General features: G+C 36.3%; 1 protein-coding gene across 10 annotated transcripts in view; it reads right to left on the bottom strand.

Moving 5' to 3' along the window:
• GLIS3 (GLIS family zinc finger 3) overlaps nt 1-17,413 on the bottom strand; it is a 674,957-nt gene that overhangs the window by 421,112 nt on the left and 236,432 nt on the right. The window contains exons 2-3 of one of the 10 annotated variants that reach the window (XM_061132896.1): nt 354-436; nt 67-169 (exon numbers count right to left, since the gene is read on the bottom strand). The exons of 7 other annotated variants lie outside the window; for them this stretch is intronic. The gene's annotated coding sequence lies outside the window, so the exon portion shown is untranslated. 2 more of the 10 variants (XM_061132898.1, XM_061132897.1) reach the window with 2 other exon arrangements.

Genomic DNA, 17,413 nt, shown 5'->3' with positions numbered 1-17,413 from the left:
AGGTTGCCCGAGAACCAAAGGGATGTGCATAAAGAGATGGTGATGTTAGAAAGTGCGTGTTCATACCTGTACTGAATCACGCAGTTCACTGGAATCAGTGAATGTTTAACTTAGAACATCTTGCTGAGGACCCCTCAATTGATTTCCATCCTCAAGAGGATTATCATTCCTATATTTGAAAAGAACAAAATGGGAAGGGACAGGAGAATTACAGTTATAATGTGACCAAAGCCTTAGACTACCACAAAACAGAAATAAAGGCAATTTTTTGAAATACAAAAGGATGAATTAGAAATCGGTGGAGAGAAGTCTAAGGCGCCAATAGAAAGAAAAGGGAATAATAATGAATTTACCTTTTTAAAGGCTGAGAGGGACATTCTATTTACAGCTGACAGGGAACACGGGATACCAGGAGGAGGAGAGACAGAGATGAGAACTGTAAACACAGATGTCACAGGTTAAGCGTGAGAATGCATGACTCCTCACTGCAACAATAAACTCTCATGTGTGGACAAGGAACAAATTTCGACCAAAATCAATCTCAAAAGATTCACCTGCAAAGATTTATTTTATATATGTAAAATTTTATTCATAATTAAATGTGTTAACTAAATGTCTGACCTCACTAGACGACTGCTACAAATTCAGAGCAAGGGAAGGAAAGCAGCATAGTATTCCAGGCACCTTTCTACAAAGTGCTTCTTAATCCCCCATGTATGTATGCATGCTTTTGCAAGCCTCTAGGCTTTCAGGTAAATACATCTTTGCTCTTAATAATCTGTGAACACAACGATATAAAATGAAAAAAAAGATCAAAATGATGATGCTTCCCATCTACATACAGCCAAAATACAGAAATTGCTGGTGCCACCTATTGTTGAAAATACAGAACTGAAAGGCTAATTTAGGAGCTGACTTCCATATAGTGAAACGCTGATCTATTATCTACTCGCATACCAAGTTCAAAATCTACTGGCCAGGAGAGCCAGATAGAGTCCATTCTACTCTAAAATAAAATAAATCTTTGATGGCTATTAACAGCTCTTAGATAATGTTTATGGAATACAGAAGATTCTAGCAATAATTATCACTTTTAATGTAAAAAATCACGAGGCAGGCTTCTATATTCTAATAGAGGATGAGCTCTAAAATAAGTAGTTAGGTGTAAAAAAAAACAAGGCTCAGAATGGGGTGTATGATACGCTTTTATTTTAAAAAATGGAATATGCACATACGTGCATAGAAGGTCTCAGGAAGAAAGTACAGAGCAACAACACTTGCTATCTCTGAGGAGGGGGACAGATAGATTCTATTTATCTCTGATAGAATCAGAGACTTGCTTTTACTGAATATGCTTTGTGTGAAAATTTTACCATGCACAATTATCTTTTTGAAATAGTTTAAAGAGTCATTTTAAATACATAATAATTTTGAAAACAATAGCTGACATTAAGTTATTGTACACACAGAAAGGATTTCAAGTGATCTAATTTAAGTTGGTTATCATGATCAGTTCCCAGAGCTCAGGATCTAAGTATAAACACACGAGCTACCGGAGTGACAGGAAAGTTACTGTAGGCCTTCAATAGACTTTAAAGGAGGACTGGTGAAGTTGCCTATAGCACAATGTCACCTTTAAATTTGAAGTACTCAAGGTACATTTAAAAGTGCCTTGAACCATGGATATTTTTTGGCTCTTTGGATTTAATAAGATGTGAAAATAATAAATTAAATATTTGCAGTTTTATTAACATTTGCCTTCTTAAAAGCTTTGATATAAAGAAAGTCTTTACTACCACATTATTTCTTATTTTTTATAAAAAGAAAGAAAACCCTAACAAGGTTTTCAGCTTTTTCAGCTATTTCATAACAACACACATGAAAGGCAAGTGGAAGTTAATACTTGAGTACACATCATATCAAATGTCACATCTCCTGAAAATTGGCTTTGGAGAATAATTTCTGTAAACTTACTTAGTCCTTAATATTATCATCTTTAACTTGAGAAAGTACTGACATTTACACTAAACATGAAGTCTTGAAATAGATTCTTAATATTACCCAATCAAGGGTAACACTAGGAAGAAAGTAAGTCCCTTAATTTCTGAAGCAATTCTACAATAGAGGGAAATAGGACATGCAGACAGCAATACAGTGGTACTCTGGCATTTCTGGGGAAATAACTTTTAAAGCAGGCAGACTAGCAAAGTGAAAATAGTACAATTCAGGTCATCAGCCCTGTAAACCCAAGCTCCAAAACAGTTTCTCCGATCCAAACACACATTTCACATTTTAAAATTTAATTAAAAAAAAAGAAAATCAATAAGATATCATCAGTCTCAAAGGCAAGATAAATCTCCATCAACTAGAAAAGAAACAGAAATAAAGTGCAGTTGAGATTAAAGAAATGCAGGACTCCCAAATCAGAAGCAGGCAGCAATAAGAGAGGATTGGATTTCTGAGGGATATGAGTGTCTAAATGGTCACGTGCTAGATAGAGATGAGCCTGGCTTACTGCTTGAAGCCAGAGACTGAAGTGAGGCTCCCTCCCTCCTCTGCAAATGTCTGAGTACCACAGATTTGTGAAAGGAACCTGGATGAAGTAACAGAGGATCTACTGCTTAAGACTCCTAAGCCTTACCAGCAGCTATGGGCACAGGGAAAGAAGAAAGTCTTAAGAGAGGAATTGGGTCAGGCTGTCTGCTTATTCCATGAAGCTGTGATATTCCCCAAATCATCACAGAGCAAGGATAAAATAAACACTGTTACAATATTCTATCATGGACTGGGTCTGAGGCACCAGGTAAAGGTAAATGTGAAACCACAAAAGCATTGGTCAAGAAGGACAAATGTGAGAAATAAAATGATAGAAGAAAGCAAAAATACCTCACATTCAAAATGAATGCACAAACTAAAATTCCAAACACATAAAAGGATCTAATTCTAAGAAAGTCAAACCAACCATCAAATTATGAATTTAGCCCAAAAGAAATTAATTTCACAGAACAGACAAAGAGTTTACAGTACATAGATTTAGGATGGTTAATAAGATAAATAAAGAAGCAATATCCTCTAAAAATAAGAACAGATTCATGAAAACAGAAAATAAAAAAATAAAAACAGGTAGACATAAAAAGGGCTTCCCAGGTAAAGAACCTGCCTGCTAATGCAGGAGACATGAGAAGCAGGTCCAATCCCTGGGTAGGGAAGATCCCCTGGAGGAAGCCATGGCAACCCACTCTAGTATTTGTGCCTGGACAGATGAGCCTGGTGGGCTACAGTCCATGGGGGTCACAAAGAGTCAGACACAACTGTGGTGACTTAGCACACACATACACACAGACATAAAAAAGAAACATTTTAAAATTTTGGAAAGTATACTAACTGAACCAGAAAAATTCAATAAATGAGGTAAAAACATTATTCTACATGCCCAAAGAAAAATGGTGAATTAGAAGATAATACTACAGGGGTATTATTTTTCCATCCAAAAGGAAACACAAGGGGAAAAAATGTTTTTTTTTCTTTAAATATTAAAGTTCAATTAAAAGATTCAGAAGATAGACTGAAGGACTCCATTACATGTCTAATCATAATTCCAGGGGGGAAAAAATGGAGAGAATTATAAAGGTCTCCTACAGTTGGAGAAAGAAATAAATCCTCAGATTGAAAGCATAAATAGGATAAGCAAAGATAAATCTACACCTAATACCTGAGATAAAAACAGGAAAAAATCAGAAGAAAGCAAAACTCTTAAAGCAACTATAGTTAGATGAGTAGCAAACTTTAGAAAAACAAAATCAAAGACCACATACTAACATCTTAAAAGTTCCAAGGAAATTTCCTGTCAATCTAGAATTTTGTGTCCAACTAAACTATCATTCAATCAGTCAGGCAAAATAAAGATGTTTTCAGACATTCAAAGATCAAGGCTTTGCTACTTATAGACAGTACTGTTAAATTTTTAGTATTCCAATTCATAGACCTTCATGAAATATTATTAAAGTATATACCACAAACAAACCAAATGTAAGGAATGGAATTTAAAACAGTGGCATCTATGAAGCTGATAAAGGTCTATGGTTGGCATCATGCTCCTGTAAAGCCCTTCCCTCTCATCTACAATAATTTGCCCAAATAATACTTTTTTGAGTTACCAGAAATCAAAAGAAATAATTTCTTTAAACCTGTAGCTTTTGTAAAAGTAAGATTTGTATTAGCTTTTTTAATTCACTGTTTACAAGTCAAAAAATTTGTTTAAAAAAGGAAACAAAAGAGTCTAACTTGAGCACTATACTTTTTTAGGTTCCTGTCTCACTCTGCCACTATCTGTGTGACTTTGAGCAATTAGATATCTTCTCTGAATCACAATGTTTTAACTAAAATATAGATGATAATAATCTCTAACTTATTGGTTTGTTTTGGGGTTAATATATAAAAAATCTTCTAAATATTATACAAGGACTAACATCAGGTAAACTACTATAAAACAATAGCTATCATCATCATTATCATCACCAACATCAGGGGTTTCTGAAAGTGCTCATAATAAAGATGATGTAGTTATAAGATCTAGGAAAGGCATCCCATATAAGGAAACTACCTATATGATTCCTATTCTTTCTTTTTTCTCCTAAAATTTCCATTTACTAAATCAAGTGTAAATATTTGGCACTATGATACAAGAAGGTGATAGGTTAAAATTACGCCAGGAAACGCTGGCTATACCAAAGAGTAGAATGTTAATCCTAATAACTCCAGTGGAATTAGTATACAAAGGCAAAATGTTTTGTGTTTGGGCCTGTTTCTCTTCTACTCTAGAATATCATCAAGTCTCTGCTTCCAAGACTACCACATGATAGTAATACTTATAAGAGGATGAGTTCTAAAGACCAATCACATAATTTTGGTATCAATGACACAAATATATTGGTGACCCCTTTTTCAAAGAGAGAGTATTTCCAGATTATCTTCAGTTCTTAGGACTAGCAGATGAGGTGATTTCCTGATGCTCTTGGTTAACTACTGCTTCTCTTGTGAAGCAGAACTTCCAGAACTTCCTTCAGTTCCCTCACCTTGGCTAAAGGAAGCTCTGTTCAAGGACAATGAAGTCTATAGGGCTTACAGGATGCTCCAAGGAGCATTTCCAAAGACTCACACCCCAAGGCTTGATATAATGACTGTAGTTTAGTTACTAAACTGTAGTTTAGTTATATCCTCATATATTCAGCCTTAGGGCTGAAAGACCTTTGACTAAAATGACTCACTGGACCCTCATATGAGTTTTCTTGCATTGTCAATGATACTATTTCATGGACTCTCCCAGGACCATGTGACCATGGGATGCCACAGCCTTTTATATTCCTTTCCATTTCTCACTACCCCTAAGCTGCTTGCTGGAAAACACTTTGACCAGCAATTAGTTAGACTATCACTTCTTATAGGTCTATCCCCCATTCCCTGTTTCCCAACCATTAGAGATTAAAAGTAAACACAGTTTTGAATGTGGGGAGATCCTTGGTCAACCATTTCTCCCTATCTCATAATTCAATCTTTCAGAAACAGGAAACCTAGTATTTAAAAAAATCACATCAGGACATTTAGGGAGAGGCAGAGTGGTGTAATGGAAAGAATATGGTTCAAACGATGCAGCTGATTGCTCATTTTTAACCTTTCTGGGTCTGAATTTCTTCACACACATAACAGGATGTTCCTGAATGCATTGTCATAGCATTAAATGAGAGAGCATATGTAACATGCTTAAGCATAGTGCCCAGTAAATAGTGAAAACTCAATTAGTATTAAACTATTGTTATGTTAATACATTATTTGTATGTTGATTCATAATACTGAGAGGTTCAGTGACTTGCTGAAGGTCACACAGCAATTAGGAGACATTGTCAAGATTAGAACATAAGTCTATCTGCATTAGAGGCCACAGTCCTAGCTCTTAGACACCATACTCTTTGCCCTGTCACTAACACTCTCTGAAGTTCAAAGGACTTTAGAACATGCCACTCCATATACTCCCTGGCACGAGTATCACTTGCCTCAGTCAGACACAGAAAGCTGTACCCCAGTGAACTTAACAGAAATGTCATGGGTGGGAGAGGGTTTGGTCACTGAGTGGGAAATGCTGGGAAGAGTCTCCTGAAATAAGCACATAGAGAGAAGGCTCACATATGTATGACTCCTTCAGATTCAAAGTGAAGTTTCTATCAGCTTCAAATTTCTAACAACTTGATCTCAGTGATTCAGTCATGCTGGAATTAAGCTCAGAATGTTTCTTGTAGTGATTCAGTCCTTTTGGTAAGTGCCAAACAGAGCAGAAGAATTCATTCACCCCCACTTACTCCTACTGGCTTTAGACTAGCACCCTTTCTCATAGCCAACAGTCATCCTTTCTGTACTTCTTGGAATTAAGGTCCTCTGTGAGTGTGAAATGTGTATGTATGTGTGCTTGTGAAAGCATGACTGGGTGTGTGAGCGTATAAAAAATGCACTCCATCAGGGCACTGAAGAATTCCCAAAGCTACAAAAATCTGTCATCTTGGATAGAAACCAAGATCATTATCATTTAATCACTTCGCTGTACTTAAACATCAATAGTAACAGGGCAATGCACTGGTGAAAACTGATCAAAGAGAATCAAAAGAAAGAAACAGAGGACTGAGTCAAGCTTTCTCTGTAGAGAGCATCTCAGCATACTGATGAACTTCTTTTTCAGATAGTGCCAATTGACAGAGACAACAATCACCCCCAAAAAGCAAAATATCTATGTAAAAGAGATTTTGAGTATGGCTCAAGCTGCTTACTGATTAACGCTTTTGCACACAACACTTTGCACAAACCTGCATAGTCATTGTTCCTAGTAAAACAAGCCTTTGTTGACAACCGGAGACAAATGATCCTTGCTGACCAAGTTCACTGTTCTCACACAGCTTAATAGTTGGAGCGCTGCTCCCTGGCCACAGCCAGGAAAACTTGACGTGGTTGTCAGAAAAAGAAAGGAAAGAAGAGAAAGAAAGTAAAAAGAAAAAAAAACAGAAGAAGGAAAAGTTTTTGTTTTGAAGGTGAGGAGTCTGAACGATCTCATGCACTAAATATGTCTGTAGTTTACATCAGTATGTCTCCTTCACTTATTAATACTGTGAATTTTTAAATCATTGTTGTTCCAACCAAACAATTTATAATATTAAGAATTCCCACTGTAAAAAAGGATTTCGCTTTCCCACATGGGTTGGGATGTGACAGACTGAATATTTGTTTTTATGTTTAAACAGTTTTTTGTTACAGTATTTGCAAATACTGGCTATAGCAATGAACTGGAGAAGCCTACCTCATTTTAAGAAAACCTAGATGGAAAAATATCTTAAGTTTCAAGCAGAATAGTCTAATTTCTATTATGTTGATCAAAAAACAAAAAAAACATTCATTTCACGGTTACTTACAATGACAAGTTTCCCATAGCATTTCATTTACTCACAAATATTACTGAGTTCCACTATGTATGAGGCCTTTTCAGGTGCTATCTCATAAAAAACAAAATTCAATTTATTAAAGCTGTATTCACTCCCAGGTTTTAGGCCCCAAAACACCTACATGAGACAATGTAAACCTAAAAAAAAATAATCAAAATAAAAATTCCCTCCACTAAAGGCTATGTAAACCTTCTAATTGGGAGACATTTTCCTTTATTTTGTCCATAGCAATTGATTAAAAGTATTTTTTGAGACCAGGATTCCCTTGGGAGATGACTCAACATCACCTCCAGTGAGAATAATTTTCAGTTGCATTGAATCTAGGGAATCTTTCACACAGTATAATCTCATTAGGCACCAGTGGCCACATCCAATCTTAACTCCACGACGTGAAAATCAGAGAAATGTTTTAGAAAGAAATTTGACAATAAGTATAGTCATCAAGATGCTCTTCCCTTCACTCATTCTACTTTAAAATAATTTTAAGGAAATAGTCCAAAAAATAAGGGGGAAATGTGTATTGTGCAAATATGTTAATAGTGGGTTACCTGTTATAACAAAAACACCCTTTGAAGTAACCTAAATATCTAACATAAGACATGGTTATGCAGAGTCTCTAAGCAGAATATTATGCAGCCATAAACTTACAAAAGCTTCCTAAGCTCTCATAAATTTTGCCTAAGCTTCTTGTGGCTTAGGCAGTAAAGAATGCTGTCTACAATGCAGGAGACCTGGGTTCGATCCCTGGATCGGAAAAATCCCCTGGAGAAGGGAATGGCAACCCACTCCAGTATTCTTGCTTGGAGCATTCCATGGACAGAGGAGTCCATGTTGCAAAGACTGGGACACAACTGAGTAACTAACACTTTCACTTTCATAAAAATTATGACAACGTGAACTAACCATTTATGGCAACTTTACATTAACTGAGAAAAAAAATTAGACTATAGAATTATAGAATTAAGTCTATACTATGACACAAATATTTTTAAATATGCAAAAAAAGCAAAAACAGTAGTTCCTGGTGAAAGCAAGAAGAAATCTCTACTTCAGGATCAATAGTGAGCCTTGAGGCGTGACTGAAAAATCTAGAAGTACGATCTTTATCAGGCTTCCCTGGTAACTCAGATGGTAAAGAGTCTGTCCACAATGCAGGAGACCAGGGTTCAATCCCGGAGTCAGGAAGATCCCCTGGAGAAGGGAATGTCAACCCACTCCAGTATACTTGACCTGCAGAATTCCATGGACAGACCCAGCTCCACTCCTTAAGAAAGGAGTTCCCAGTCTGTTTCAGGCAAAGCCGATTTCCAAACAGAGCTTCAGATAGTGTAAAGCAAAGTAGCTAAAAGGAAGACCAAAAGGGAGGGAGGTGATCTCTTAGTAGATACCAGGTGTTTACCCCTCTCCATCTCTAACCTCTGCCCAGAATAGAATTGACGCAGGAGAGGGAATTTTTACTTCACTATGAGAATAAAATATGAATATGCTCTTCTTTGTTCGAGAATGAGAGCACTTAACTGTAAAAGAGAAGATATTCATCATCCTCCAACATTCTAACTTCCTTCCTGAAACACACCTAAACCTATCAGTTTACAATTTAAAAAAAAAAATCAAGTGCCAAATATCCCCTCACCCCGCACTGCTAAAACCACTGTGGCTACTTGAACTCGGAAGGCCTCTATGTAGCAACCAAAGGAAACTTAACCATTTATGGACAGCATAATACAAGTGTTACCAGCGCTCTCTCACTTACTGACAACAGGAAAGTGAACAACTTTCTGAACAAGTGTTCTCCCTGTGTGTCATTCTTCATGAGTCAGATACCTTCCATCACTGTATTTTGTGCCTATTTGACATCTTTCTTTCAGCGTTAGCTTTCTTTAATTAAACCCTGAAGCACTCGTGTCCCAAAGCATTCTTCTGTGAGTCAGGCTTTCCCTGGAGTTCAGACTTCTGAAATGGCTAGTAGAGAGATGTGCTAAAACCACTGTAACTACTGAAGCCGTGGCTGGTGCTGCTGTAAATTCTTCATCATGAGGAAATGAGTTTAAAACAAATTATTAAAGAGTTGTTCTCTCTAGCCACAGTAGTCGACAGCTTCTTTTCCTCTGTGACTATGGGAAGATGAAGTTCTCATACTTTTGTAACCCCATGAGCAGACCTAAGTTACGTGTTGCAGATCCTGTACCATTTCTAGAGACCTGGGTGCCAACTCTAGAACTTTTGTCATTAATGAGAAAATAAGGTTGAGAATTACTACACTAGTGTCCTCTATCTTTTATTAAATGCAACAAATAGAACAGAAGGCTTAGACTTTGGGAACTGTACGGAATCTGATCATCATTAGATCCCTTTCTTTTTTTTTTTCACTAAAAGAGTGATCTAAATTTTTTTTATGGTTTTCCATCACCTATTTCCCTTCTCTGATTGGACTACATCTTGAATGTTAAATAAAATATAAAATATAAAAATTAAATAGTTTCTACTTGATTGTACCAACAGCTGCTTAAAAAGTCTTGTGAGGTTATACCTAAGTGCAGTAGAAAAAGGATCATGGACAATGAGCATTATCCACTACAATCATCAGATTTCAGGAGTATTAGCAAATAGTGTCTATTTCCTCACTCTGAATCATTAGACCTTTATCAGAATAAAGGGTGATAGATCCTCTCTCACCCATCTGAATTACATTATAAACTAAGTTACTATTTTGACTTTAGTTTTTTCATGCTGAATTATTTCTGCAACCATTTAACTTGACCTTTTTACAAGTGAAATTGCAATTGATAAAATCATAATATGTCAATGATGGACATATATCTTATCTTTCTCATGATTATTTCATCACCTAAAGCCTAACTTTGACCCTCTGTTCTTAAGGTTTCCCTTCAGAAAACTTTTTCTAAAACAATAACAATCATAAACAAGATTATAAAATGGCACTAGATCATAAAACTAACAGATAACCTTATGTGTTATCTCATAATTGTTAGAATGTGTTAGTCTCATAATTCGAGTAAAGCAAAAATGTCAGAAAAGATTTAAAATATAAGTTGGATAAATACAAATACTGAATAACCATGTTACATATCAGAAACTCATATATTATGTGTCAACTATATTTCAATAAAATTAATTAACTAGTTAAATAAAATATGAATTGGAATGCTAAAAGGAATAAGATCTAAAAAGCATATCCCTGTTCACTGAAGTTCACTAAAAGAAATATTCGAATGAAAAGAAATAATATAGATTGAGGGAAGAGAACTATGGCTACTCTGGGGAAGAAAACACATACATGTGTATGTGTAGGGTATATAATTTTTACACTAATTTCCACTGAAATTAACCTTTAAAGGCATTTGTTGTCCTTTTCTTTCAGAATATTGATTTCAAAATAACTGCTCCTATCACTGGACATTTCCTCTTTAAAATTATGACCCTACCAGAGTTTCCTTGTCTTTTTGTGTATGCTCTGGAACCCAAAGATGCAATAAAGTCAAGACTGGAAGAAGTATGGTGGGGTACATAGGAAAGGCAGCACTTCTACAAGTACTCCCAACAAGCAAAGGAAAATGAGCTCCAAGCCCAAAGAAAAAGATTGGGTGTCCCAGAGTACTTCACTCTCAACTCTTTTTACAGGACTTGTGTTTTATGTTTTAAAATGCAAGGGAATTTTGCATTGTGCTCATAAAATAGCCATATTTGTTTTAATACAAAAATAACACTGCTGTTCTCGAAGTCTTGGAATAAAATTATACCATATTTATCTTGTGGCGCTGAGGCCCTCAGCAACGTAAAGAAACTCACAGGGGTGCCTCAGGAGTCTGAGTAGCAGCGAAAAGAGTTTGCTGCTATGGACCCTTCCTGATCCAACTGAGACCTCTGGAAATAACTTCCAAACTGGTCAGTTTCAGGTACATTGTGTCTTTTACAGTCCCTCATTGTAATACTTGGCTGGTTTACATCTTTAATTCTCCTGCATCTCCAGGAAGTGGGGGGGGGGGGGGGGGGGAAAGCGTGCCAGCCAATCTATAGAAAACCTGCTCAGGCTTGGCTATTCTCCAGGAAATCCTATACTTGTTGCTCAACAACTTTCTGAGGAACAATTCTCTTTATTCAGCGTTCTATAGGAATCAATCTGTTCCTTCTGAGGTAAAATCAAACACACAGTGGTATTCTAAAGTCCCATGCTCAACAAAAAACCCTGAGTCCAGCTACTAATTGGGCATGACCATGGACACCATGGAAATGCCCTGGTTGATGGAGGCTGTCTGACAACAGGCTCCCTGTACCTAATGAGATCTACCACTTGGGAATGTCAGGCTCCTTGTCCTCACTATGGGGCACTCTCAGGTCTCCAGACCTGCACTATTCAAATGAGTAGCCACCAGCTTGATGTGGCTATTGGGTGCTTAAAATGTGGCTAATCCAAATAGAGATGTATTACAAAAAGTACAAACCAAATTCAGAAGCCTTAACAGAAAAACAGTAAAATATGTCATTGGTGAAATTTTTCATTGATTATATATGTTAAATATTATAGTATTTTAGATACGTTAAATGAAATCTATTACTAAAATTAATTTCAGAAACCTAAATAGACATTTTTCCGAAGAAGAGATACAGATGGCCAACAGGCACATCTGTATCTCAGCATTGCTGAGGTGCTCAGCATTGCTAATTATTAGAAAAAAGCAAATCAAAACTACAATGAGGTACCACCTCACATCAGTCAGAATGACCATCATTAAAAAGTCTACAAATAACAAATGCTAAAGAAGGTGTGGAGAAAAGGGAACCCTTTTACACCGTTGGTGGGAATGTAAATTGGTATAGCCACTATGGAGTTTTCTCAAAAAAACCTAAAATAGTTACCATATGATCCAGCAATCCCACTTAAGCACATATCCAGAGAAAATTATAATTAGAAAAGATGCTTGTGTGCTAAGTCACTTCAGTCATGCCTAACTCTCTGTGACCCAATTGACTATAGCCTGCCAGGATCCTCTGTCTATGGGATTCTCCAGGCAAGAATACTGAGTGGGTTGCCATGCCCTTCTCCAGGGGATCTTCTCAGCCCAGGGGTTGAAGCCAGGTCTCTTATGTCTCCTGCATTGGCAGACAGGTTCTTTACCGCTAGTGCTACCTGGGAAGCTCTATAATTAGAAAAGATACATTCACCTCCATGTTCAAAGCAGCAGTATTTACAATAGTCAAAACATGTCAACAATCTAAATGTCCATCAACAAATGAATATACAAAGAAGATATGGTATACATTTGTACACACACACACACACACACACACACAAAATGGAATACTACTCAGCCATAAAAAAGAATGTAACAATGCTGTCTGCAGCTATATGGATATGCCTAGAAATCATCATACAAAGTGAAGTAAGTCAGAAAGAGAAAGACAAATACCATATGATATCACTTGTATGTAGACTCTAAAATATGACACAAATAGACTTATCTACAAAGCAGAAACAGACTCAGACATAGAGAACAGACCTGTGGTTGCCAAGGAGGAAGGCGGTGGAGGTGGGGTGGATTGTGAGTTTGGTATTAGCAGAAGCCAACTATTATAAGGATAAACAACATATAATGGATAAACAACAAGGTCCTATTGTATGGCACAGGGAATTGCATCCAATATTCTGTAATAAACCATGATGGAGAATAATTTTTTTAAAAAGAAGAGACTGATTAAGTCACAAAAAGATAAATTAATAAAAATTAATTTCACTTGTTTCATTTTACATTTTTGTTTGGCTACACAAAAATTTAAGTTACATACATGGCTCACATGTGTTCCTTACATTGTATTTCTATTGGATAGCACTGCTCGAGATAAGCTATGCATACAGAAAAGGCCAGCTTTGAATGCACATCGATGAAATTTCAATGTATCCCTGGCAAACTAGTGAGATTAGTCCTTCAACTACTTGATCCCACATTAGAGATTCTAGGCCTTGGGTCTTCAGGACCTAGGTATTCAAAGACTTCTGTCCAAAAATCCTCCCTTAAGAAGCAAATAACCCTAAGGAGACTGATATCTTAATCCATTTTTAGTAGCAAACCCACTTAATAATCAAAAGGAGTTTAGCAAACTGATATGAGGGTCAATTCTTATTTAACCTGTGACAGAGTACAGAGCACAGAAAGGAGGAGGAAGTGGCCAGAAAGGAACAGCCAGAAATGATCAAGGAAAAAGGATACCAAACAATCAACCTACCCTGCCAGGCGATCCCAGAACCTCAACATTCTGATTTTTAAGTAACACCAGTAAGACTGCCTTTGGCACCTTTATCTTTTGATTTCTAACGGCTATGATGTATGTGTATGTATGTATGTGCATTTGTGTATATATGTGTGTATATATATATATATATAGTATTTACACACTGTTTTAGACACATATTTATGTTCATACATGCATATATATGAAATACAGATGCACTCATACACACATAGTACTAACACAGATATATACCTACAGTACCAACATCCTTCATGGCTGATTTAAAATTGTGAATATGAAATCTATGCTTTATAATGTCTTTCTAGTGAGTAAATTTAGAATAAAGAATATATGAAATGATGGTTCTATCACTTTGGAATAATCCAGCTTAGGCATTAGAAGTAGGGCTTCCCTGGTAGCTCAGCTGGTAAAGAATCTGCTTGCAATGTGGGATACCTGGGTTCGATTTCTGGGTTGGGAAGATTCCCCTAGAGAAAAGAAAGACTGCCCACTCCAGTATGCTGGCCTGGAGAATTCCATGGACTATATAGTCCATGGGGTCACAAAGAATTGGACATGACTGACTTTCACTTTCTTTTCAGGTATTGGAAGAAAGATTTAATAATGATTTTTAAACATGTAAAGGATTATTACAGAGGGCCAGAATGGATTACTAAGAGAAATCATAAATGCTTCTCTGACAGCTTTCTTGAAATAGGGTAGCCCTTAATCTTCTGAGATGGGATAGATGTAGTCCATATTGGAGGTGGGAGACAAAATAGCTACCACAATGATTTTTAACTGAAGAATAGGTGATTTACAATGTTGTATTAGTTTTAGGTGTACAGCAAAGTGATTGAGTTATTCATATATATACTTTCTTCAGATTCTTTTCTATTACAGATTATTAGGAGATATTTAATATAATTCCTTGTATTATACAGTAGGTCCTGATTGTTTATCTATTTCATATATAATAATGTATATCTGTTAATCTCAAACTCCTAATTATTCCTCCCCTCCATTCCCCTTTGGTAACCATAAATTTATTTTCTATGTCTAAGAGTTTATTTCTGTTTTGTAAATAACATCTTTCGTATAATTTTTTTTAGATTCCACATATAAGAGATAAATGAAATTTGTCTTTCTCTCTCTCACTTCCCTTACTATGATAATCTCTAGGTCCATCCATTTTGCTACAAATGGCATATTTATTTTTAGAAAAGTACAGTCTCCCAGTACTGAGCCAGGAAAAAATAGAAAATATGTATAGACCAATTACCAGTAATGAAATTGAATCAGTAATTTAAAAACTGTCAACAAAGAAAAGTGCAGGACCAGATGGTTTCACAGGTGAATTCTACCAAACATTTAGAAAATAATCAACACCTATCCTTCTGAAACTATTTCAAAATATTGCAGAGGAAGGAACATTTCCAACCTCATTCTATGAAGCCAACTTCACCCTGATACCAAAACCATAGCAAAGAAAAGGAAATTACAGGCCAATATGAATGATGAACATAGATGCAAAAATCCTCAACAAAATACTAGCAAACCAAATTCAGCAATACATTAAAAGGATCAATATACCATTCACAACTGTTATTTATCCCAAAGATGCAAGCATTTTTCAATACCTGCAAATCAATGTGATACACCACATTAACACATTTTATAGAATAAAAACTATAAGATCATCATGCAGAAAAAGCTTTCTTTAAGATTCGACATCCATTTATGATAAAAAAAAAAAATTCTCCAGAAAGTGGGCACAGAGGGAACATACCTTTACATAATGAAGTCCATTTTTTCACAAACTCACAACTAGCATCATACTCAATGGTAAAAGGCTGAAAGCATTTCCTCTAAGATCAGGAACAAGACAAGGATACCCACTCGCACCACTTTTATTCAATATCATTTTGGAAGTCATGTATGCTGTGCTGTGCTTAGTCGCTCAGTTGTTTCCGACTCTGTGACCCCATGGACTGGACTGTAGCCCTCCAGGCTCCTCTGCCCATGGGGATTTTCCAGGCAAGAATACTGGAGTGGGTTACCATGCTCTCCTCCAGGGGATCTTCCCAACTCAGGGATCAAACCCAGATCTCCCACATTACAGGTGAATTCTTTACCATCTGAGCCACCAGGGAAGTCCTAGTCATAGCAATTGAGGAAGAAAAACGAATAAAAAGAATCCAAACTGGAAAGAAAGAAGTAAAACTGTCACTGTTTGCAGATGACATAATACTACACACAGAAAATCCTAAAAACACTACCAGAAAATTACGAGAGCTCATCAATGAATCCAGCAAAGTTGCAGGAAACAGAACTAATATATAGAAATCTGTTGCATTTTTGTACACTAACAACTAGCTATCAGAAACAGAAATCGAGGAAACAACCCCATTTACCACTGCATCAAAAAGAATAAAATACCTAGGAATAAACCTACCTAAGGAGGCAAAAGATCTGTACTCCAAAAACTATAAGATTTTGATGAAAGAAATTGAAGACAAGAGAAACAGATGGAGAAGTATATCATGCTTTCAAACTGGAAGATTAATATGGTTAAAATGACCACGCTGCTCCTCAGCCGCATCTGACTCTGCATACCACCCAAGGAAATCTACAGATACAATGCAATCCCTAACAAATTACCAATGGCATTTTCACAGAACTAGAACAAAATGTTTTAATTTGTATGGGAACCATAATGATTTTGTTTACATTAAGAAATAATCCAAATCCTCCCCAAACCCACCTATTGTGAGAAGATTTCCTTCATGAGATAGAATTTAGAAGAGGATTTTGAATAGATGAAGTTGGTCTGACTGTCCACATTTTTGTATTTCAAGGAAATGGACTTCCTTCCTTTGCTGAGAACACCAGACCACTCCCTATTTATTCCCTACCTCTCTGCTTTTCTCTGCTTGGGCATACAAACCCACACACCCACACAACCAGAACTTCCCTTCCTAAATCCCCACCTGTCTTTCCAGCCCCAACTAATGTTCCAAGCCATCCAAGAATCTTTCCAGACCACCTCAACCCACCCATACTCTGAATTTCTTTAGTGGTATATGTTGCTGTAGGTTACATTGGACCTGAATTTCTCAACCAACTGAAACAGCTTATGCTGCCCATTCCCTCTATGAAATATACTGACTATTGCCTACAGTACAGTGAATTTTCTTGACTAGGAAGTTACTTTCAAATATGCCAGTGTACTTCACTTCTACCAACTGAGTAGGATATTTGCCAAGAGTCACTGTGCTTGTTCCCAAATCCATTTATGATAGGCATGTTTATGACAGTTGTATGCTGTTATATTTACATACTTTAATTAAACATTACATAAAGTGAGTAGAAGAAGAAGGCAGGTTGGTTTTCTATAAAAACTACATTGGAAAGAGTAAAAAAATCTCAAACACTTTTTCTAAGAAACCTATTGCTAAATTAGGTGTGGGGTAGATATTTGTAAAAGATCTTGGGGGCAGTGTTAAAATCTAAAATGATTCTGTACTCAAGATTGCATCACAAATGTTTTCAGTTCTCACTCCACATTAAATAAATCAATACTTTGAAATTATAGAAGAAATATACAAGACAGATGATTGAAGTAGACTCCAAGAAGACCCATGATGATTAAAAAGATCTTGGTCCCAAATCAGAAGACTGGT

The sequence above is a fragment of the Dama dama genome, chromosome 29 (genome assembly GCF_033118175.1).
Source record: "Dama dama isolate Ldn47 chromosome 29, ASM3311817v1, whole genome shotgun sequence".
In the NCBI taxonomy this organism is placed as follows: Eukaryota; Metazoa; Chordata; class Mammalia; order Artiodactyla; family Cervidae; genus Dama; species Dama dama.
This window is presented reverse-complemented; position numbering and strand designations above follow the sequence as displayed.